General features: G+C 45.2%; 8 non-coding genes across 8 annotated transcripts; all 8 read left to right on the top strand.

Annotated features, from left to right (window-relative positions):
* Nucleotides 1-7,580: 7,580 nt before the first annotated feature.
* On the top strand, nt 7,581-7,744 carry LOC134987148 (U1 spliceosomal RNA). The gene has a single exon (XR_010192871.1). It is a non-coding gene; the product is annotated as a U1 spliceosomal RNA (small nuclear RNA).
* A 152-nt stretch (nt 7,745-7,896) lies between these two features.
* On the top strand, nt 7,897-8,059 carry LOC134987098 (U1 spliceosomal RNA). Its single transcript, XR_010192824.1, has one exon. It is a non-coding gene; the product is annotated as a U1 spliceosomal RNA (small nuclear RNA).
* A 674-nt stretch (nt 8,060-8,733) lies between these two features.
* On the top strand, nt 8,734-8,897 carry LOC134987097 (U1 spliceosomal RNA). Its single transcript, XR_010192823.1, has one exon. It is a non-coding gene; the product is annotated as a U1 spliceosomal RNA (small nuclear RNA).
* A 152-nt stretch (nt 8,898-9,049) lies between these two features.
* Nucleotides 9,050-9,212, top strand: LOC134987103 (U1 spliceosomal RNA). Its single transcript, XR_010192830.1, has one exon. It is a non-coding gene; the product is annotated as a U1 spliceosomal RNA (small nuclear RNA).
* Nucleotides 9,213-9,882: 670 nt separating this feature from the next.
* On the top strand, nt 9,883-10,046 carry LOC134987149 (U1 spliceosomal RNA). The gene has a single exon (XR_010192872.1). It is a non-coding gene; the product is annotated as a U1 spliceosomal RNA (small nuclear RNA).
* Nucleotides 10,047-10,198: 152 nt separating this feature from the next.
* On the top strand, nt 10,199-10,361 carry LOC134987113 (U1 spliceosomal RNA). Its single transcript, XR_010192840.1, has one exon. It is a non-coding gene; the product is annotated as a U1 spliceosomal RNA (small nuclear RNA).
* Nucleotides 10,362-11,032: 671 nt separating this feature from the next.
* LOC134987154 (U1 spliceosomal RNA) lies at nt 11,033-11,196 on the top strand. Its single transcript, XR_010192878.1, has one exon. It is a non-coding gene; the product is annotated as a U1 spliceosomal RNA (small nuclear RNA).
* Nucleotides 11,197-11,348: 152 nt separating this feature from the next.
* Nucleotides 11,349-11,511, top strand: LOC134987125 (U1 spliceosomal RNA). The gene has a single exon (XR_010192851.1). It is a non-coding gene; the product is annotated as a U1 spliceosomal RNA (small nuclear RNA).
* Nucleotides 11,512-24,887: the final 13,376 nt, after the last annotated feature.

Genomic DNA, 24,887 nt, shown 5'->3' on the forward strand with positions numbered 1-24,887 from the left:
CAAGACCCAGCCCAGCAGCCTCGCCGCTGCCACCACCGCTAGCTGCAGCACTGCCAGCGGTGGGGTGCCCCTGCTTCTTCTCACACCACAGATAGCTGGGCAGCACTGCAACTGCCTGCCTGATTGCTCCGCCCCCTTCCGGCTCCAAAGCACCTCTGCTGCCCAGTGATCCAGGAGCCTGCTGCTAGGAAGAAGTGGCCGAGCTTCAGCAAGCGAGTCTGGACACTGGCGGAGGAAGCCATGATAACCAGATAATGGGGAGTGGAGAGCCAGTTCCAAGGTAATACTTTATACAGCTGGTTGAGATCCTGGTCGGTGGATATGGATTCCAAGAAAACCCTGGAGGTGCTTCCTTTCAAGGGAGACACTCTCTTTGGAGAAGACCTCAATAAGATTGTAGCTGATCTGGCTACTGCTAAAACTGCTTGCCTACCTAGTATGACTCCTACCACGCAGAAGGCTAAAAGTACTTTCCCTTGGCCCTTTCATCCTCAAGGTAAAGCGTACCCAAGGTCAGGCATACCCAAAGCAAGCTCATGCTTCCAGACCTGCCAAGCCCAGACTGAAGCAAGCCTGGGCTGCCCATTAGCCTGCTTCCAAAACGGACAAGCCTGCCGCATGACGGTGCAGGCCTCCCTCTGGGGGATCCCAGGGTGGGGGGCCCGACTTCTAGGTTTGGCATAATTCTAAGCTAGAGAATTCTGTTTGGAGCTCACCTTGTACTTTGTGAAGAAATAATCAGCATTGTGGCTGAGCAGATACATGTAGTGTGTGGCTGCAAACTGCATGGATCTGCTGCGTTGTAATACTTTTTTTTTCAAAGTACCAATAGCTTCATATAATGTTCACAATTTTTATGCAGGATCAAATAGCTCAATAGGTAGGGTGTTTGATTAGAATTCAACAGGTTATAGGTTTGAATCCTGGGTATGGTAGTTTGAGATGTGTTATTTAATAAAGTATGTTGTTCTGACTGCCGGCATCCTATCACCTGGGATATCATACTAAATAAATGGAGTTGATCAATTTTTTTTATTTTTTTTTTAAACTAGGGACAATTTCCAGATACTTTTCTTTATAACTGAGATTGCCCCCTGGAACTTCACATCAGTTGACAACTATGCATGAGTGGGCAGTGCTTGCTCTGGATCTGCCCACCCATTTATGTGCCGTCATAAAAGAAAGCACAACTGACAGTTATCCTGGGCGTACACTACACAATTATCTGTCAGGCTATCTATCCAGTCTGGATGGATGGAATGAAAATCTGGTAATGTATAGGAGCAAATGTCAATTAACCATTTGCTCCCAAACACTAGAAAAGTGGTCAAAAATGGTCATTACACAAATTAGTTAAACCCAAAATTTAACCAATTTGTTTAGGGGACCATTTTTGTCCATTTTCTAGTGTTTGAGAGTAAATCGTTGATGGTCATTTGCTCACATAGATAACCGGATTTCTATTCCAACCAGCCAGTGTTGGAGATATGGTCTGCCAGATTACATAATGCATACCAGAGCCATAACTAGACTTTTTGGTGCCCTGTGACAGATAATTATATGCCCCCCCCTCCCCATTTTTGCAATATGGACAAAAGGCGCATGCCTTGTGGGGAAGGGGCATAACAAGATTGCTCTCAGAGAAAGCACATGAGATATGAAGATATATCTAGTATACTTGACACTCAATGGTTTGTGGTATTGCCGGGGTGCCCTCCTTAAATGCATATACAGTCACACATGGCGTGTTTGTGCAAATGGCATATCAGCAGTCAGCACTAACTGGTGACATGCCATTTGTACAAGTAAGCCATGTGTGACTAATATATAAACATACTTTATTAAATAACACCTCAAACTATCATACCCAGGATTCAAACCTATAACCTGTTGAATTCTAATCAAATACCCTACCCATTGAGCTACTTGATCCTGCATCTATTCTAACCTCCAAAAACAGATTCAGTTGCATTTTCCAGCGTGTTTTGTTTGCGCCTTTGCAAATGTCTTACATCGACAAACTTATTTAGTACTATTTTGCAAATAGGGTTACATTGTCGCAACATTGTGTTCCCTAATTGCTTGATTTTTTTTAAATGCAACAATTGATAAAGACACCTGATAATTGCTCTGTGGAGTCTTATTTTGTGTCTACTTCTTATCTACATTTAATTCCCTACCTCTAATCAAGGCATTTTTAAATGCTGGGGGCTGCCAGGACGTGAGGCCTACCTAGACTTTAGATCTGAATTTGAATGTACTTGTGAACTAACTTAATTTCCTACTTCTAAATTCATTCCTAAATTCACTACTTACATTAATCCTGTAGTTGGGCATTTTGAGCCTTCAATTGTGGGCATTGTTTTGTGTCCAGACCAGCAGCTGGTGGTGTGCATTTGCTGGAAAGGCATCGAAGACCTCCGATATGCTGCATCTCCTGATGTGTGTCTCCCTCAAGTGGCTGTCAGCAAATGCATGCTAGACACCCCATTCCAAGCTGATTGTGACATCACGGAACATGCATCATAGAACAGGCATGCTAGAATATGGGTCTTCAACCTGCGACCCTCCAGCTGCTGTGGAACTACATATACCAGCATGCCCTGCCTCAGTTTTAGCATACCTTAATAGCAAAACTGTGGCAGGGCATGCTGGGATGTGTAGTTTCACAGCAGCTGGAGGGCCACAGGATGAAGACCCATGTGCTAGAGCCAAGCCGCAGGTACATTGAATGCTAGCAAGCTGAATGTTTAAATCCTTTTTGTTCCGCAGCATTCCAATGTGGAAGATTCCATGGAACCAGAGATTATTCCATTGAGAAGGACATGCTGCCTGGATGACTGCACTGTGCAAATTAAGTCACGGAGCCAGTTGGCTTGTGGGTGGCTCTGGTGACTGGGTATTTGGGTGGGCGGTGTGTCGGAGGTGGAGCACATGCAAATGAATGTGTATCATCCAGCTAGTGAGAGTGAAAACTCATGCAGGAGTGTGCCTGCTTGTCAGTGGGTTATGCACCTTGCCAGGCGTCAAATCTCCATGGAGCAGCTGGAGGGGACAAGAGCAGGTTTGCAAAATATAGATAGAAGAGCATATATGCTGGCGCATTCTCCATGATTGTGTCAGCTTATGTTTTGGTGCACTGCACTTTCCTTCACTAAGTTTTAGCCATTTTGGTTAAACGCAAGTGTAGTGGCTTCTCGCCCTTTTGGCTGTGATCTTGTATCGTGGTTGAAGGGTCTGCTGGAGGGATTGTTTTCTTCATTGGCGAGAGACTGAAGATATTCCAGGATGGAAGGCTTGGGAACACTATCCGTTTTTCAGTTGTGGAAGAGTTGAAAGACCGGATTGGACTACATTCTATAGTAAAGGATATCTTTGTATTTATTAATCCTCCCTTTATATGTGTCTGTCTTTCAATAAAGCTTCGGGCTTGTGATTCCCTCACCCTCTTACACTCCACACCCATAGCCTTATTAACTGTTGTATTATTGTATTGTTTAAATGTATAGTGCAGTTCATGATTTATAGTGTAGGCTGGCCTGTGCTGTAGTTCTTGAACTGTACTATACCGACAGCATTTGTATTGTGTTTTGGCTGTGCTGCAACACGGTACTTATGTGTGTAATGTTTATGTATGTTTTTTTGCTTCTTTATGTCAATAAAGACTGCTTTTTCAATCCAATATCTGAAAACAATCAATGTTTATCTTTGATGGCAATAGAAGTGGTATGATATTTGCTGCTTTTGAAAGGCAATATCTGATATGTCCCCTATCTGGGAACCATATATTAAATGGCTTTTCAGAAAAGGGAGATGGGAGAAGAGCTTTCAGTACTTGTAGGACCGATGCTCATTTCCTATTCTAGCCTTCAAAAACAGATTCAGTTGCATTTTCCAGCGTGTTTTGGATGCGCCTTTGCAAATGTCTTACATCGACAAACTTATTTAGTACTATTTTGCAAATAGGGTTACATTGTTGCAACATTGTGTTCCCTAATTGCTTGATTTTTTAAATGCAACAATTGATAAAGACACCTGATAACTGCTCTGTGGAGTCTTATTTTGTGTCTACTTCTTATCTACATTTAATTCTCTACCTCTAATCAAGGCATTTTTAAATGCTGGTGGCTGCCAGGACGTGAGGCCTACCTAGACTTTAGATCTGAATTTGAATGTACTTGTGAACTAACTTAATTTCCTACTTCTAAATTCATTCCTAAATTCACTACTTACATGAATCCTGTAGTTGGGCATTTTGGGACTTCGATTGTGGGCATTGTTTTGTGTCCAGACCAGCAGCAGGTGGTGTGCATTTGCTGGAAAGGCATCGAAGACCTCCGATATGCTGCATCTCCTGATGTGTGTCTCCCTCAAGTGTCTGTCAGCAAATGCCTGCTAGACACCCCATTCCAAGCTGATTGTGACATCACGGTACATGCATCATAGAACAGGCATGCTAGAACATGGGTCTTCAACCTGCGACCCTCCAGCTGCTGTGGAACTACACATCCCAGCATGCCCTGCCTCAGTTTTAGCATACCTTAATAGCAAAACTGTGGCAGGGCATGCTGGGATGAGTAGTTTCACAGCAGCTGGAGGGCCACAGGATGAAGACCCATGTGCTAGAGCCAAGCCGCAGGTACATTGAATGCTAGCAAGCTGAATATTTAAATCCTTTTTGTTCCGCAGCATTCCAATGTGGAAGATTCCATGGAACCAGAGATCCTTCCATTGAGAAGGACATGCTGCCTGGATGACTACACTGTGCAAATTAAATCACGGAGCCAGTTGGTTTGTGGGTGGCTCTGGTGACTGGGTGGTTGGGTGGGTGGTGTGTCGGAGGTGGAGCACATGCAAATGATTGTGTATCATCCAGCTAGTGAGAGAGAAAACTCATGCAGGAGTGTGCCTGCTTGTCAGTGGGTTATGCACCTTGCCAGACGTCAAATCTACATAGAGCAGCTGGAGGGGACAAGAGCAGGTTTGCAAAATATAGATAGAAGAGCATATATGCTGGCACATTCTCCATGATTGTGTCAGCTTATGTTTTGGTGCACTGCACTTTCCTCCACTAAGTTTTAGCCATTTTTGTTAAGCTCAAGTGTAGTTGCTTCTCGGCCTTTTGGCTGTGATCTTGTATCGTGGTTGAAGGGTCTGCTGGAGGGAGGGATTGTTTTCTTCATTGGCGAAAGACCAAAAATATTCCAGGATGGAATGCTTGGGAACACTATCCGTTTTTCAGTTGTGGAAGAGCACAGAGGTCGGATTGGACTACATTCTATAGTAAAGGATACCTTTCTATTTATTGCCCCTCCCCTTATATGTGACTGTGTTACAATAAAGCTTCGGTCTTGTGATTCCCTCACCCTCTTACACTCCACACACATAGCCTTATTAACTGTTGTATTATTGTATAGTTTAAATGTATAGTGCAGTTCATGATTTATAGTGTAGGCTGGCCTGTGCTGTAGTTCTTGAACTGTACTATACCGACAGCATTTGTATTGTGTTTTATCTGTGCTGCAACACAGTACTTATGTGTGTAATGTTTATGTATGTTTTTTTGCTTCTTTATGTCAATAAAGACTGCTTTTTCAATCCAATATCTGAAAACAATCAATGTTTATCTTTGATGGCAATAGAAGTGGTATGATATTTGCTGCTTTTGAAAGGCAATATCTGATATGTCCCCTATCTGGGAATCATATATTAAATGGCTTTTCAGAAAAGGGAGATGGTAGAAGAGCTTTCAGTACTTGTAGGACCGATGCACATTTCCTATTCTAGCCTCCAAAAACAGATTCAGTTGCATTTTCCAGCGTGTTTTGGATGCGCCTTTGCAAATGTCTTACATCGACAAACTTATTTAGTACTATTTTGCAAATAGGGTTACATTGTTGCAACATTGTGTTCCCTAATTGCTTGATTTTTTAAATGCAACAATTGATAAAGACACCTGATAACTGCTCTGTGGAGTCTTATTTTGTGTCTACTTTTTATCTACATTTAATTCTCTACCTCTAATCAAGGCATTTTTAAGTGCTGGGGGCTGCCAGGACGTGAGGCCTACCTAGACTTTAGATCTGAATTTGAATGTACTTGTGAACTAACTTAATTTCCTACTTCTAAATTCATTCCTAAATTCACTACTTACATGAATCCTGTAGTTGGGCATTTTGGGACTTCGATTGTGGGCATTGTTTTGTGTCCAGACCAGCAGCAGGTGGTGTGCATTTGCTGGAAAGGCATCGAAGACCTCCGATATGCTGCATCTCCTGATGTGTGTCTCCCTCAAGTGTCTGTCAGCAAATGCCTGCTAGACACCCCATTCCAAGCTGATTGTGACATCACGGTACATGCATCATAGAACAGGCATGCTAGAACATGGGTCTTCAACCTGCGACCCTCCAGCTGCTGTGGAACTACACATCCCAGCATGCCCTGCCTCAGTTTTAGCATACCTTAATAGCAAAAATGTGGCAGGGCATGCTGGGATGTGTAGTTTCACAGCAGCTGGAGGGCCACAGGATGAAGACCAATGTGCTAAAGCCAAGCCGCAGGTACATTGAATGCTAGCAAGCTGAATATTTAAATCCTTTTTGTTCCGCAGCATTCCAATGTGGAAGATTCCATGGAAACAGAGATCCTTCCATTGAGAAGGACATGCTGCCTGGATGACTACACTGTGCAAATTAAATCACGGAGCCAGTTGGCTTGTGGGTGGCTCTGGTCACTGGGTGGTTGGGTGGGTGGTGTGTCGGAGGTGGAGCACATGCAAATGATTGTGTATCATCCAGCTAGTGAGAGAGAAAACTCATGCAGGAGTGTGCCTGCTTGTCAGTGGGTTATGCACCTTTCCAGACGTCAAATCTACATGGAGCAGCTGGAGAGGACAAGAGCAGGTTTGCAAAATATAGACAGAAGAGCTCTCCAGCCTAGTTTGCTGTCTGTTTCCAATTCTCTTTTCTTGAGCCGCTCCCTTATATGCCCTTGCGCACTATCCTGACTTCTCCCATCTGCTTACTTTGTGCCTTCCAACGCACAATGCGAACTACAGGTAGTGCTGCAGGGCCCACACCCTTTTACTTGCCATACAGAGCAGCTCTGGAGCTGTTACAGTGCCCAGCTTCTGCAAGAAATCAGCTTGAATGCTTCAGGGGCTGGGGCATAGCCAACATGAGCCCCACACCGAAGGAGGGTGGAGGTGTTTAATGCAAACTAGGGGTCATCCAAGCGCCGCAAAAGGCCGCCATGCCCTGCACGCCCCTTTTCTCTTTTCATATGCAGACGAGGGTTGAAGCCAACTTTGACCCACTGCTTGGATGACATCACCATATGCAAATCCATCTGCTGCAGGCCTTCCCCCAGGAATGCTTGCACTAGTTGTTGCATTTGGTTTGTTGTTTGGGGGTGCTTCAGTATTAGGCAGCCTTCTGCCCTCCCATGTTCATCTGAAAATATGTGTTCTCCCTGCAGTTGTTGTCCCCAGATGAGAGTTCCCTTGTGCTGCCTCAGTTGAATCTTCTTTACTTGACAGAGATGTGCCTGAGCAGCGGCCCTCCCCAGCCCTATCCCAAATCATACTTATTTTGCATAGGAGATACCATGGTCATGAAGATTGCTCTCCCAGGGTGAGGTTCATTCATTGCATTCTGGGTATGCTGACCCCTGTGATTTCCCCAAATGTGGGAAACTTGACTGCATTATTTGTGGTAGTGGGGGACTGTGTTTGTGCTTTCCTCTGGTCAGCTCTGGTAAAAGTCAGATTTCTTTGTCTCAGATCTTCCTCTAGCCTTGTTCTTCTTTCGAGAGTTCCCTTGTGCTGCCTCAGTTGGATCTCCTTTACTTGACAGGGGGGTGCCCAAGCAGCGACCGTCCCCAGCTCTAGCCCAACTCCTACTTACCTGCCAGGTGAGATACTATGATCATGAAGGTGCTTCTCCCAGGGCAAGGCTCACCCATTGCACTCTGGGTGTGCTGCCCCTGTGATTTCCCCAAATGTGGGAAACTTGACTGCATAATTTGTGATTCCACTGGTCGGCTTTCATATAATTCAGATCTCTTTGTCTCAGGTCTCTCTCCAGCCTAGTTTGCAGTCTGTTTCCACTTCTTTTTTTTTGAGCCCCTCCCTTCTATACCCTTGTGCACTATCCTGACTTCTCCTCCTGTCTGCTTACTTTGTGCCTTCCAATGCACAATGCAAACTACAGGTAGTGCTGCAGGGCCCACAAACTTTTACTTGCATTACAGAGCAGCTCTGGAGCTGTTACAGTGCCAAGCTGCTGCAAGAAATCAGCTTGAATGCTTCAGGGGCTGGGGCATTGCCAACATGAGCCCCACACCGAAGGAGGGTGGGGGTGTTTAATGCGAACTAAGGGTCATCCAAGCGCCGCAAATGGCCGCCATTCCCTGCATACCCCTTTTCTCTTTTCATATGCAGATGAGGGTTCCAGCCAACTTTGGCCCACTGCTTGGATGACATCACTGTATGCAAATCCGTCTTCTGCAGACCTTCCCCCAGGAATGCTTGTACTAGTTGTTGCATTTGGTTTGTTGTTTGGGGGTGCTTCAGTATTAGGCAGCCTTCTGCCCTCCCATGTTCATCTGAAAATATGTGTTCTCCCTGCAGTTGTTGTCCCCAGATGAGAGTTCCCTTGTGCTGCCTCAGTTGAATCTCCTTTACTTGACAGAGATGTGCCTGAGCAGCGGCCCTCCCCAGCCCTATCCCAAAGCATACTTATTTTGCATAGGAGATATCATGGTAATGAAGACTGTTATCCCAGAGTGAGGTTCATTCATTGCATTCTGGGTATGCTGACCCCTGTGATTTCCCCAAATGTGGGAAACTCGACTTCATTATTTGTGGTAGTGGGGGACTGTGTTTGTGCTTTCCTCTGGTCAGCTCTGGTAAAAGTCAGATTTATTTGTCTCAGATCTTCCTCTAGCCTTGTTCTATTTTCGAGAGTTCCCTTGTGCTGACTCAGTTGGATCTCCTTCACTTGACAGGGAAGTGCCCGAGCAGCGACCCTCCCCAGCTCTAGCCCAACTCCTACTTACCTGCCAGGTGAGATACTATGATCATGAAGGTGCTTCTCCCAGGGCAAGGCTCACCCATTGCACTCTGGGTGTGCTGCTCTTGCGATTTCCCCAAATGTGGGAAACTTGACTGCATAATTTGTGTTTCCCCTGGTCGGCTCTCGTATAATTCAGATCTCTTTGTCTCAGGTCTCTCTCCAGCCTAGTTTGCTGTCTGTTTCCACTTCTCTTTTCTTGAGCCGCTCCCTTCTATGCCCTTGCGCACTATTCTGACCTCTCCTGTCTGCTTACTTTGTGCCTTCCAACGCACAATGCAAATTACAGGTAGTGCTGCAGGGCCCACGCCCTTTTACATGCTTTACAGAGCAGCTCTGGAGCTGTTACAGTGCCCAGCTGCTGCAAGAAATCAGCTTGAATGCTTCAGGGGCTGGGGCATAGCCAACATGAGCCCCACACCGAAGGAGGGTGGAGATGTTTAATGCGAATTAGGGGTCATCCAAGCGCCGCAAAAGGCCGCCATTCCCTGCACATCCCTTTTTTCTTTTCATATGCAGACGAGGGTTGAAGCCAACTTTGACCCACTGCTTGGATGACATCACCATATGCAAATCCATCTGCTGCAGGCCTTCCCCAGGAATGCTTGCACTAGTTGTTGCATTTGGTTTGTTGTTTGGGGGTGCTTCAGTATTAGGCAGCCTTCTGCCCTCCCATGTTCATCTGAAAATATGTGTTCTCCCTGCAGTTGTTGTCCCAAGATGAGAGTTCCCTTGTGCTGCCTCAGTTGAATCGCCTTTACTTGACAGAGATTTGCATGAGCAGCGGCCCTCCCCAGCCCTATCCCAAATCATACTTATTTTGCATAGGAGATACCATGGTCATGAAGATTGTTCTCCCAGGGTGAGGTTCATTCATTGCATTCTGGGTATGCTGACCCCTGTGATTTCCCCAAATGTTGGAAACTCGACTGCATTATTTGTGGTAGTGGGGGGCTGTGTTTGTGCTTTCCTCTGGTCAGCTCTGGTAAAAGTCAGATTTCTTTGTCTCAGATCTTCCTCTAGCCTTGTTCTTCTTTCGAGAGTTCCCTTGTGCTGCCTCAGTTGGATCTCCTTCACTTGACAGGGGGGTGCCCGAGCAGCGACCCTCCCCAGCTCTAGCCCAACTCCTACTTACCTGCCAGGTGAGATACTATGATCATGTAGGTGCTTCTCCCAGGGCAAGGCTCACCCATCGCACTCTGGGTGTGCTGCCCCTGTGATTTCCCCAAATGTGGGAAACTTGACTGCATAATTTGTGTTTCCCCTGGTCGGCTCTCGTATAATTCAGATGTCTTTGTCTCAGGTCTCTCTCCAGCCTAGTTTGCTGTCTGTTTCCACTTCTCTTTTCTTGAGCCGCTCCCTTCTATGCCCTTGCGCACTATCCTGACTTCTCCCGTCTGCTTACTTTGTGCCTTCCAACGCACAATGCGAACTACAGGTAGTGCTGCAGTGCCCACACCCTTTTACTTGCCTTACAGAGCAGCTCTGGAGCTGTTACAGTGCCCAGCTGCTGCAAGAAATCAGCTTGAATGCTTTAGGGGCTGGGGCATAGCAAACATGAGCCCCACACCGAAGGAGGGTGGGGGTGTTTAATGCGAACTAGGGGTCATCCAAGCGCCGCAAAAGGCCGCCATGCCCTGCACGCCCCTCTTCTCTATTCATATGCAGATGAGTGTTGAAGCCAACTTTGACCCACTGCTTGGATGACATCACCATATGCAAATCCATCTGCTGCAGGCCTTCCCCCAGGAATGCTTGCACTAGTTGTTGCATTTGGTTTGTTGTTTGGGGGTGCTTCAGTATTAGGCAGCCTTCTGCCCTCCCATGTTCATCTGAAAATATGTGTACCTCCTGCAGTTGTTGTCCCCAGATGAGAGTTCCCTTGTGCTGCCTCAGTTGAATCTCCTTTACTTGACAGAGATGTGCCTGAGCAGCGGCCCTCTCCAGCCCTATCCCAAATCATACTTATTTTGCATAGGAGATACCATGGTCATGAAGATTGTTCTCCCAGGGTGAGGTTCATTCATTGCATTCTGGATATGCTGACCCCTGTTATTTCCCCAAATGTGGTAAACTTGACAGCATTATTTGTGGTAGTGGGGGACTGTGTTTGTGCTTTCCTCTGGTCAGCTCTGGTAAAAGTCAGATTTCTTTGTCTCAGATCTTCCTCTAGCCTTGTTCTTCTTTCGAGAGTTCCCTTGTGCTGCCTCAGTTGGATCTCCTTCACTTGACAGGGGGGTGCCCGAGCAGCGACCCTCCCCAGCTCTAGCCCAACTCCTACTTACCTGCTAGGTGAGATACTATGATCATGAAGGTGCTTCTCCCAGGGCAAGGCTCACCAATTGCACTCTGGGTGTGCTGCTCCTGCGATATCCCCAAATGTGGGAAACTTGACTGCATAATTTGTGTTTCCCCTGGTCGGCTCTCGTATAATTCAGATCTCTTTGTCTCATGTCTCTCTCCAGCCTAGTTTGCTGTCTGTTTACACTTCTCTTTTCTTGAGCCACTCCCTTCTATGCCCTTGCGCACTATCTTGACTTCTCCCGTCTGCTTACTTTGTGCCTTCCAACGCACAATGCGAACTACAGGTAGTGCTGCAGGGCCCACACCCTTTTAGTTGCCTTACAGAGCAGCTCTGGAGCTATTACAGTGCCTAGCTGCTGCAAGTAATCAGCTTGAATGCTTCAGGGGCTGGGGCATAGCCAACATGAGCCCCACACCGAAGGAGGGTGGAGGTGTTTAATGTGAATTAGGGGTCATCCAAGCGCCGCAAAAGGCCGCCATGCCCTGCACGCCCCTTTTCTCTTTTCATATGCAGACGAGGGTTGAAGCCAACTTTGACCCACTGCTTGGATGACATCACCATATGCAAATCCATCTGCTGCAGGCCTTCCCCCAGGAATGCTTGTACTAGTTGTTGCATTTGGTTTGTTGTTTGGGGGTGCTTCAGTATTAGGCAGCCTTCTGCCCTCCCATGTTCATCTGAAAATATGTGTTCTCCCTGCAGTTGTTGTCCCCAGATGAGAGTTCCCTTGTGCTGCCTCAGTTGAATCTCCTTTACTTGACAAGGGAGGCATTTTGGATTTTTTCTTTGGGTACCCTTACACCTGATGGTCTGAATGAGAGCATCGAACTGAACAACATTGGCAGTCTCTGAAGATTTTATCTATTGATTTACCTAATATATTATTTATTGAATATCCATTTATTGTATGTTTAATAAATAAACAAAATTATTAGAAGTAGCTATTTTGGAAACAGCTTTCCTCTTAGGATGAAACTGTATAATCCTGTTGTGTGTGTTCCTTTAAAGTTCTTTAGTAAAATCCACTAGTAATGATGAACATCAGATTTCTTCCTCCATCCTCTTTTTACACTTTCTCTTGGTTCTATATATATATATTTTTTTTCTATTTTTATTTTTCCCCCTCCTTCTCCCAAAAGGCCCCCCTCCCTCCCCCCCTCCCTGTTTTAAATTTTAAAATCTTTAAATATTTAAATCTTCGAATCCTTAAATTGTCTGTTTAATATTTATTTTTTCTTCAATTCTTTTTGTTGTTTAAACAGCAATGTAATTATTCCAGGGGTTAAAATAATGAAATATAGAAATAATATTAACAAAAATTAAAGGTAAAAATGAATTGATAGAATGATCCCATTAAAAGTAAATAAATAATATGGATGTTAAGCTGAGCGGGTTGGATTCGAACATGGGACTAGCTGCATAGAGTGCATTTGATGTTTCCCCTGCGCCACAAGAAATGCTTTAGTAGTGGCATGGATTTATGTTACCCTAAAAGGTTTTGATAAAGCTAAATATTTATCTTACTTAAAACCCTTTAAGAGGCCTAAGAACACTGTACGCTATTGACGTCTGGAGTACCGTAAGGGTATGCACGTTGCGTAGCAATCGCTTAGCGTAGCGTACGCTCGGGACCACGAGAAGATCACCAGCGGCGCAGACGCTCACAATGTTAAACCTTTACATGTAAACCATGAACAATGTATTATACAGGAAAAACCTTAGTGTAATAGTGGGGTGTAGATGCAACACAATGTAACCTTATTAACTTAAAGCTGTTCGAGCGTCTCCGACAGACCTGAGAATACTTAACACCATAAGAAATACACAAATGCCGGGCTTAGGGTCTAACGCCTTATATGAATGTTATACTTGCAAAAGAATAATACAATACAAGTCATACACTACCAATATAACATAGACTAACTAACCAGATAACTACACAGGAAATACAATACAATACAAGTACGTTTAAGGAAAAAAATGAGAGAAAGAGGAGAGGAGAGAGAGAGAGAGATATGGCCCACAATACCAATAAAGACAATATGATTGCGGAGAAAAACTTACGCACAAGGGGAACGATCGCATGCGCCTCTGGATATCCAGCTCCCGATTATCAGCAATGAGAACCGTTGAAGAGTGAGAGCTGGATATGATCGGCTTGTCTATTTATGCCCCACACACACAATACAATTCAATGGTCCCTACAATCTCATTGTTCATTGGACACAGGAATTCGTCTTCGCATTATAACAAAAGGTTATAGGTTGATTCATACAGGTGGGCTGTGACTATTTCCAACTGCTCAGGTGGGTGGGAAACTAGGTTTCCCGCCGCATGGATAAGTAAGTGCAAATAATAGTAAAAGTACATAAACTTCTTATGTCCATAACTATTCGCACGAGCGATTAATCTGCTTCAAACCAACACCGGAATATTGCTAATTAAATACTCTTCCGATGGATACTAAACACCACTGTATGACTCATGTCTGACCCTTCGTATCAAACAAAGAGGGATCTCTCTGTCCATGAACATGCTATATTAACTAAACTTTCAGATTCTATCAAAGGGACCATAATCTACAAAATACATTATATGGTTAAAATATATATCGATTGAGTCGCCCGCTAGACGCATACAAACTCTACCGTAAATCCGCATATCGTGCGCCTGCGGGTGCACGCGACTGCGAGTATGCGCACGCACGGGAGAGCTCTTGCACGCGCAGCGGGAGCTCGCATGAGGTGCAGATATGGCAGTGTGCATAGTGATATTTTTCTGACTTTGACAGTCCACCCTTTGGCAGTCAACAATAACTGCCACTTCCTAAAACATTTCAAAACGAGAAAAATATATATCAAGTGTAAATACATTTCTATGATTGGGTAAGGGAGGAGAGGAGAAGGTAGGAAAAGGGTATGACCTATTGAGATAGCAGAAGCATGTGTGTATGAATCCATGTTTGGGGGGTCATGTATTATCGTGCCGTACGTGTTTTAAATCAAGCTTCGAGGTATTGCGAAGTATACATTTGAATTCCTTCTTATCCCGTGGTACGGGTCTGTGGATGGGCTGTCAAACTTTACCGAGCTCTTTTCGGCTGTGGTTGTAACAAAATGGGGGAGCACATTTTTGGTGATGATACATGAATGGGGGAATATGTGAATGCTGATATCTGTGCGGGTATTCCCTATCGACTATGGGGTAAATTTACTAAGATTCGTGTTTTCCCGTTTCAGGTCAAAGTTCAATCACGAATGACATCGAAAGTGTAAAACTGCAACTTTTTAAATTTGTTACGACGGATTTACTAAGCTGTCGTATTCGGGTTTTTCTTTTGTTCCGATGTCGATGTCATTCGTGTTTTATTTTTTTATTTTTACGGCAGTGATTAGCAAAACACTGCCGACTTTTTTACAATGAATCTCGGCCGGATCTGTGTGATCCGTGCTGGGGTTCATTTTTTTTTTTTTTTTTTTTAATTAAACACTGTAAAATCCCCAAAAAAAATTGCGTGGGGTCCCCTCTCCTAAGCATAACCAGCCTCGGGCTCTTTGAGCCGATCCTGGTTGCAGAAATATGGGGAAAAAATTGACAGGGGTTCCCCCATATTTAAGCAACCAGCATCGGGCTCTGCGCCTGGTCCTGGTTCCAAAAATACGGGGGACAAAAAGAGTAGGGGTCCCCCGTATTTTTAAAACCAGCACCGGGCTCCACTAGCTGGACAGATAATGCCACAGCCGGGGGTCACTTTTATATAGTGCCCTGCGGCCGTGGCATCAAAAATCCAACTAGTCACCCCTGGCCGGGGTACCCTGGGGGAATGGGGACCCCTTCAATCAAGGGGTCCCCCCCCCAGCCACCCAAGGGCCAGGGGTGAAGCCCGAGGCTGTCCCCCCCCATCCAATGGGCTGCGGATGGGGGGGCTGATAGCCTTTTGTGATAATGAAAAGATATTGTTTTTAGTAGCAGTACTACAAGGCCCAGCAAGCCTCCCCCGCATGCTGGTACTTGGAGAACCACAAGTACCAGCATGCGGCGGAAAAACGGGCCCGCTGGTACCTGTAGTACTACTACTAAAAAAAATACCCAAAAAAAGACAAGACACACACACCGTGAAAGTAAAGATTTATTACATACATGCACACAAACATACATACATACTTACCTTATGTTCACACGAGGGTCTGTCCTCTTCTCCAGTAGAATCCAAGGGGAACCTGTTGAATAAATTCTACTCACCAGATCCCGGGTCCCAGGGTCCTCGGGGCAACCATTTGTAATCCAGGTACTTGCATAAAATAACAAAACGGAAAGCCGAGCCACGAACTGAAAGGGGCCCCATGTTTTCACATGGGACTCCTTTCCCCGAATGCCAGAAACCCACTCTGACTTCTGTCTAAGTGGGTTTCTTCAGCCAATCAGGGAGCGCCACGTTGTAGCACCCTCCTGATCGGCTGTGTGCTCCTGTACTGAGTGACAGGCGGCACACGGCAGTGTTACAATGTAGCGCCTATGCGCTACATTGTAACCAATGGTGGGAACTTTCTGCCCTGCGGTTGACCTAAAGTGACGTCACCGCTGAGCAGAAAGTTCCCACCATTGGTTACAATGGAGCGCATAGGCGCTACATTGTAACACTGCCGTGTGCCGCCTGTCACTCAGTACAGGAGCACACAGCCGATCAGGAGGGTGCGACAACGTGGCGCTCCCTGATTGGCTGAAGAAACCCACTTAGACAGAAGTCAGAGTGGGTTTCTGGCATTCGGGGAAAGGAGTCCCATGTGAAAACATGGGGCCCCTTTCAGTTCGTGGCTCGGCTTTCCGTTTTGTTATTTTATGCAAGTACCTGGATTACAAATGGTTGCCCCGAGGACCCTGGGACCCGGGATCTGGTGAGTAGAATTTATTCAACAGGTACCCCTTGGATTCTACTGGAGAAGAGGACAGACCCTCGTGTGAACATAAGGTAAGTATGTATGTATGTTTGTGTGCATGTATGTAATAAATCTTTACTTTCACGGTGTGTGTGTCTTGTCTTTTTTGGGGTATTTTTTTAGTAGTAGTACTACAGGTACCAGCGGGCCCGTTTTTCCGCCGCATGCTGGTACTTGTGGTTCTCCAAGTACCAGCATGCGGGGAAGGCTTGCTGGGCCTTGTAGTACTGCTACTAAAAACAATATATTTTCATTATCACAAAAGGCTATCAGCCCCCCCATCTGCAGCCCATTGGATGGGGGGGGACAGCCTCGGGCTTCACCCCTGGCCCTTGGGTGGCTGGGGGGGGGACCCCTTGATTGAAGGGGTCCCCACTCCCCCAGGGTACCCCGGCCAGGGGTGACTAGTTGGATTTTTGATGCCACGGCCGCAGGGCACTATATCAAAGTGACCCCCGGCTGTGGCATTATCTGTCCAGCTAGTGGAGCCCGGTGCTGGTTTTAAAAATACGGGGGACCCCTACTCTTTTTGTCCCCCATATTTTTGGAACCAGGACCAGGCGCAGAGCCCGATGCTGGTTGCTTAAATATGGGGGAACCCCTGTCAATTTTTTCCCCATATTTCTGCAACCAGGATCGGCTCAAAGAGCCCGAGGCTGGTTATGCTTAGGAGGGGGGACCCCACGCAATTTTTTTAAAGAAAATAACCACTTTCCAACCCCTTCCCACTGATATACATGCACGGATCTCATGGATCCGTGCATGCCTATACAATCACGGATTAAAAAAGCAGGTCTGTTTTTTTTTAGCACTTTTGTACGAGTTGTAATTTTTCACGGCAGTGTTTGTTTTTTTTTTGCTTTGCACTTCTTAGTAAATTACCGAGATTCATACTTAAACAGCCGCGTTTTGACCAATGGTGTATTCATTTGTATTTTTTTGTTGGACTTCCAAAAAATTACGAATGCCCTCATCACTGCCGTGATTATTGCTTAGTAAATTACCGAGATGACACTTTGATAAAAAAACGGCATCTTGGTCAAAATCGGGACCTTAGTAAATTTACCCCTATGTGTGTAATTACCTGAAGGTTGTAGAGATGAAGATAAGACACAATTATGGTAAATGCAGTGGTATTCTATGTCAGGTTAATGAACATTTGTCGGTTGAAGTCTTGTTCGGTGTCTGTTGAATGCAGTCTTCTTTGGGCTTTTGTCAAAAGGTGTGGGCAAAAAGCTTTGTCAATGTCCATAGACTTACAAAAGTGTTGGGCTAGCGTAATTTTAAAATTTCTAGGGAAACTGGGGGTCTATGGCATAGTTCATCAAATATCTGTGTATAAGGTTGTCAAAACTTCTTCTTTAATCCATCAGTTGTCTGTATACAGGGTCATCAAATTCCTCGTCAAAAAGTGGGTCTTTTTACCTTGGAAAAACCGGAAAAACAGGTGAAAGAAACGGACCGTATAATCGCATTTTCATCACATCATTGTTTCTACAGTTGGGTCATAAATCAAATCCATTGGAATTACAATTTCCTCACTCCTTAGACTCATTACCCTGGTACTACGTTTGCACTTCATTAAAGCCTGACCGCATCTAAATGTCAAGCCAATCGTTATGACAACACCTAAGATACATAGAAGAAACTTCCCTACATCCATTATGACTCCTTGAGCCCATTCTCCTAAACCAGAGAACCAATTTCACGGGTTCAACCATGACACCCAACCAGTCAGCTCATTACCCACAGCAGCAAGGGTGAGATTGTGTCTCCTGCGAAATTCCCACTTTAATTGGAGAATATCGTCCATCTTTTGGTCTATGACCTCGACCGGATCCTCGGTACTATTCGTTATATATGTGCAGCATTTCACGCCGTACTGCGTTGCCAGTGTGACACAATATCCACCTGTTACTGCTGTGAGATAATTAAGAACCATTCTATGCTGAACCAGTTCTGTTTTATAAGCTTGAAGCTCTCTTCCAGTATACCTAAAAGTGTCATCATACATTTCTGTGATATTGTCTAACAAATTTGCAAGCGCAGATATGTATTTATAATTCAACACTCCTCTGGCGGTGCAAGTGATGTCTAACGCGAGTAGAACCTGAATCCCGGTGGATTCATGGATCATGTCAGAGGCCGGATGCTCTGTTCTTTCTATCAGGTGCCGTTTAACTACGTGCTCGTAGTGGGTGTGAGTATAAGGAGCTTGGGCAACACGGTGTATATCTTTCATTTTGGCATGTGATACAGTCATTACTTCAGGCAGTACTTTTCCAATATAACACAATCCTTCAGAGTTTGGGGCAAGCCACTTATACGCCTTCCTCCCGCATATGAAATATGCATTATCGGGGAGAACATATGGGACGGAGTAGGACATAACCATATTACACATCTTCCATGTGAAATCTCCTAACCCTAATTCTCCCATCTGTCTAGTACACGTATCAGCTTGTACGATATGTGCACAGTATCCTGGTGATACCTCTCCAACTCTCGTAATCCTACTTCCTAGGGTATACCTATATCGGAAAGATTTTTCTCTACTGGCTATGTGGCGTATAAGCTCTGTATCTGTCGGCATTCTATCTGCTCTATATGAAAAGGTCATGGTTTGGTTACTCCATGACACTTCCCAATTTCCCGACTTTCGGGGATTGGAAATGTTAAAACATATTAGGGATCTATCCACATGATATTGGTGGAGCTTCAAACTAGGAGGACTGGAGATATTAAACCTCCTGTCCACCGGTCCCCCACCCTTTAGCTCAAGTACCTCCCCTACCATTAAAGGAAATGGTACTAGTCCTGATTTGCTATGACCTTGAGGTACTTGAGAGCATACCCAACAATCTGTTTGATTTAACACACTACCCACTAAGGAGTGATAGTCACTCAAGGGCTGCCGGTCCATGTGGATATTAAAACTGGATTGGCATTTCTTGATGCACCCATCCTCAACTACATTGTCACAGAGCCTACAGATACAGTTTTCTTCAGCTAACAATCCTTCACAATTCCTTCTATTGTCAATGCTATCGGATCGTTTTCTGATACTCGCCTTTACTTGTTGGTTAAGTTGTTCTTGGAAAACTACGCCTCCATCTTTGTCATCAGAACCCATTCCAGAACCTTTCTCGACCTCCATGGTACTCTCGCCGGAACAGACTGCTCTGGTCAACATCATGGTCAACAGGAAAATCCGGATCACAGTCTCTTGGGGCAAGTCCATCTTATAGGAGGAAACGAAGAAGAATGAGAAGGGGGAAAAAATAATTTGAGGGAGAGGGGATGGGAAGTGGAGAAAAACAATAAAAGGGAACAGGGAATCGACAACTGCTTTTGATCTTGTGATTTTCAATGCTCAGGTGCCGCCTCAGTCCTCCTGGAACAGACACTCCAGTGATACAACTTCCTCTACCGTCTGTTCCTTATCACGGGACCTCTCTGGATCAGCAACCTTCTTACAATGGGACGAATGAACCCAAGTCTCTCTCTGGACAACCTTCAATGCTGTAGTGCTAGTCAATAAGACTTGGTCTGACCATCTGTCAATAAGGCAACCTGAGCGTAGAAAATTCCGTATCATTACATAATCCCCAGGTTCAATGTCATGACAATTACTATCTGGTAAATCAGGAATCAATAACTTCAAATTATCATTTTGATTCCTTAGCTGTTTACTCATGTTAATCAGGTACTTTACAGTCACTTCATTGTTACACTTCAAATCATCCTGAGGGTTAATCATAACATGCGGTTGTCGACCAAACAAGATTTCAAAGGGAGACAGATTAAGAGGGGACCTGGGAGTGGTTCTGATGCTGTACAGTACTATGGGTAAAGCTTCTGGCCATGCCAATCCTGTTTCTGCCATAAATTTGCTCAGTTTATTTTTAATAGTGCTGTTCACTCTTTCCACCTTCGCACTCGCCTGTGGACGGTATGGAGTGTGCAGCTTACTATCAATTCCCATCAACATACACATTCCTTGAAAGACATCACCTGTAAAATGGGTACCCCTATCACTTTCGATTATTCTAGGGATACCATATCTACACACAAATTCCTGCACAATTTTCTTAGCAGTAAACATAGTGGTATTTGTGGCCGCAGGAAATGCTTCAACCCAATTTGAGAATACATCTATACAAACAAGTACATATTTCAAATTTCGACAAGGGGGTAATTGAATAAAGTCAATCTGTATTACCTGAAAAGGGCCGCCTGTAGGTGGGATATGAGATGGTTCTGTTGGTATTGCCTTTCCGATGTTCTTCCTCAAACAGGTAAGGCATGACATTGCTCTCTTACCTGCATGAGATGAAAATCCTGGGGCGCACCAATATGCTCTTACCAACTTGCACATTCCCTCCTTGCCCAGATGAGTCAGCCCGTGTGCTGCCTCAGCTAAACATGGAAGATATGCTCTGGGGGCCACTGGTTTACCCTGTCCATCCGTCCAGAGTCCTGAGGACTCCTGGCCATATCCTTTTGCCTTCCAGACTGCCTTTTCCTGTGTGGAACACAAATTTTGCATCTCACACAACTTCTGTGTGTTGATGGTATTAAATACCATCAGTTGTGTGGTGTCTGTCTGTCTGTCTGGGGGTACCAGCTGCTAACTTAGCAGCTTCATCTGCTCGGCTGTTACCAAGTGATACTGGGTCCTGGCTATATGTGTGTGCTTTACACTTGATAACAGCCACTCTGTCGGGTTCCTGTATCGCTGCTAGAAGCCTTTTGATGTGAGCTGCATGCGCTACCGGTGTACCAGCTGCCGTCATGAAATTTCTGAGGCGCCATAGGGCTCCGAAATCATGGACTACCCCAAATGCGTATCTAGAGTCGGTGTAGATATTGGCTGATTTGCCCTTAGCCAATTCACATGCTCTGGTTAGGGCGACCAGTTCAGCAACCTGGGCTGAGTGAGGTGGGCCTAGTGGTTCTGCTTCTATGGTGCCTTGATCATCTACGACTGCGTATCCAGTACACAAGTCTCCCGAGTCCGACTGTCTGTGACAACTACCATCCGTGTAGAAGGTAAGATCTACATCTTCCAGTGGGTTGTCACTGATGTCAGGCCTTGCGGTAAAATTTTGGGTCAAATATTCCATACAATCATGTGTGTCCTCCTTTGTATTAAATTCTCCTTCCCCACCACTCTCATCCTCCACCCTTTGTGCCTGTCCAGGCACACCTGGGAGATATGTTGCAGGATTTAATGCACTGCATCTCCTTATGGTGATGTTTACGGGGGCCATTAGTGCCAATTCCCATCTTGTAAACCGCGCTGATGAGACGTGTCTGGTTTGGGCAGAATTTAGCAAGGCTGACACTGCATGTGGTGTATGAATTGTGAGGTTGTGACCTAGCACTACATCTTCGCTTTTCGTTACTAGCAATGCTATCGCAGCAACGCTTCGCAAGCATGTGGGGAGGGATCGCGCTACCGTATCTAGCTGAGCGCTGTAGTATGCTACCGGCCTGCTGGCATCACCGTGCTTTTGGGTTAGGACGCCTGCTGCGCAACCAGCACTTTCTGTTCCGTACAGCTCAAAGGGTTTCCCATAGTCTGGCATACCTAATGCTGGTGCCTGCGTTAGGCACTGTTTAAGTCTCTCAAATGCCATCTCGGACTCGTCTGTGTGCGAAATCCGATCAGGCTTGTTTGAGGAGACCATCTCCTGCAAAGGTAATGCTAGAATGGAAAATCCTGGGATCCAGTTACGGCAATACCCACACATTCCTAAAAACGTTCTGATCTGTTGCTGGGTTTGAGTCAGAGTCATGTCTCTAATTGCTTGAATTCTATCAGCGGTCAGGTGTCTCAGTCCTTGTGTTAGACAGTGTCCCAAATATTTTACTTTAGTTTGGCATAATTGCAACTTGTCTTTGGAAACCTTGTGTCCTGTGTCTGAAAGATGAAACAGGAGCTGTTTCGTATCCTTCAGGGATGCTTCCAATGAATCTGAACACAGTAGTAAATCACCCACGTACTGTATCAATATTGATCCACTCTCTGGTTGGAAAGACTGTAAACAATCATGCAAAGCCTGGGAAAATATACTTGGACTGTCTATGAAACCTTGTGGTAATCGAGTCCATGTGTATTGGACTCCTCTGTATGTAAATGCAAACAAATATTGGCTGTCAGGGTGCAGAGGTACCGAAAAGAAAGCGGAGCAGAGGTCAATAACAGTGAAAAATTTCGCAGTGGGAGGGATTTGCATAAGGATGACAGCTGGATTTGGCACTACGGGGAACTGACTCTCAACTATTTTGTTAATCCCCCTTAAATCCTGCACTAGCCGGTAACCCCTCCCCCCACTCTTTTTCACAGGGAAGATGGGACTATTGGCTGTGCTGGATGTTCTTACCAGGATGCCCTGTTGTAGCAAGCGCTCTATTACTGGGTATACTCCTAACTCCACCTCTGGCTTCAGAGGGTATTGTGGGATTTTTGGAGCTATCCTACCATCTTTTACTTGCACAACTACTGGAGCTACGTTTGCCATCAATCTAGTGTCTTGTCCGTCTTTAGTCCACAGTGACTCTGGTATCTGGGATGGCATTTCTTCTACTTGGGATGGAGTCCTATTTGTCATAATGGTATGTGACATTAATTTTGATGGGGAGTCTAACATGTCTCGCACTTCCTGAGCGTGATTCTCAGGTATGTCCAAGAATACACCTTCAGGAGTACAATAAATGACGCACCCCATTTTACACAATAAGTCTCTTCCCAAGAGATTTGTCGGTGCCGATGCAGCCAGCAAAAAGGAATGCTTGGTATGTAAAGGCCCTATTGTAATCTCGGCTGGTTTGCTAGCAGGGTAATGCTGGACTACTCCCGTTACTCCCATGGCTGGAATTGTCTTACCAGTGGTTCTCATGCCCACTGTCGAATTTATCACTGATTTGGCCGCCCCCGTATCTACAAGAAAGTTTAATGTTTTACCAGCTACATCAATTGCAATTTCGGGTTCACTACCAAGACTTGCAATCAATTTTACTGGCTGCAGATTACAGGTATGGCCACACCCCTATTGGGTATGGTGACCTCCCTGAATCCCGCTGGCAGCAACTACTTGTGAAGGGGTTAACTGGGAACTGCCAGAGGCTTGCCAGTCTCTGTTCGGGGGGTATCTTTTTGTTTCCCCTGCATGTGGCTCATAACTCCGTTTCTGCGGACCCTGCTCCCAATGTCGTGTGTCGTGTCGTTGTCTAGGGGGTTGAAAAGACTTTTGTATGTTTCTCGATTTACAGTCTCGTGCAAAGTGTCCCTCTCTATGACAGAAATAACAGGTTACCACATTCGACTTACCCACAGGGTTTGGTGATTTATACAAAGGCTGCCTTGTGGTCAGGGCCTGTATACTTACGGCCATTAACTTATCACCTTGTAATTCCCTGTGTCTGGTGATATTCCGATCGTGATCCACAGCTGCCTCTCTCAAAGTAGCCACCGACAGACCTCGCCAACATGGTTGCGTGGTCTGTACCCTTGTCTTTAATGCCTCTTTTAAACCATCCATTAGTACAGATACTGCTACTTCTCGATGGTTTATGTTTGTTTTAATGTCCTCTATGCCTGTGTATTTTGCCATATCTAGTAATGCCCTGTGAAAATACTCTGCAGCTGTTTCTGACTCCTTTTGTTTAATGGAGAAAATCTTGTTCCATTTAACTACAGCTGGAAAATACTCCTTTAACTGTAAACTTATCCTTTTTACATTGTCTTTGTTGTACACATCTGTAAGAGGTACATCCTGATCCAATCCACAGTCAGCTAAAAATTGAGCTGAGTCGACATTGGAGGGTAAACAAGCCCTCAGCAATACCTGCCAGTCTTTGTTATTGGGCTCTAAAGTGTTCCCTAGGTCACTGATGTATTTCTGGCTAGCAACTAAGTCTTTCCTAGGGTCAGGGAATTCAGACACTATGGTTCTTAATTCCATTCGGGAAAACGGGCTGTACATGGCAATGTTCCTGATAGGAGTGACTCCTGTAGTGTCCGTTTTCCCATTTGGAACTGCTATTACCCTAACGGGAGCAAGTTTAATAACATCATTCTGTGTAGATTCTACAGCCTGTGGTGAAATGGTTTCAGCATAGTGTATGGTGCCGTACTTACCTGTTGATACGACCTCACCTGTCCCTCCGCTAGGGGCCTTTGTTACTAATCTTAAGGGTTGGGCCGTGCCTACTGTTGTTTCTGATATGGTGGCTGCTAGAGAGAGCGCCGATATTGTTGCCGATTCGTCCTCTTGATCACACTCCTGGGGAAAGTTCAAAACAGGGTACAACTTGCACGGGTTAATACTTGCATTGGTTAACTTATTAACATTTACACAGTTGCTAAGTGTTTGTTTGTTACACCCTAATGCGTCATTCTCCGCAACCGATTTCTCTCCTGATATGTATGGTGGCGGCGGTGCCGTGGCTATCAGTTTCCTGATAGGGTTAGATCTTGCCGCCTGAGCCAATCCTCTCTGTATTTCACCCTCCTGTTGCCATAACTGCAAATAATCATAATGTTTAATCCGTCTCTTTGTTGATTTA

This window comes from Pseudophryne corroboree, assembly GCF_028390025.1.
Source record: "Pseudophryne corroboree isolate aPseCor3 chromosome 7 unlocalized genomic scaffold, aPseCor3.hap2 SUPER_7_unloc_7, whole genome shotgun sequence".
NCBI lineage: Eukaryota > Metazoa > Chordata > Amphibia > Anura > Myobatrachidae > Pseudophryne > Pseudophryne corroboree.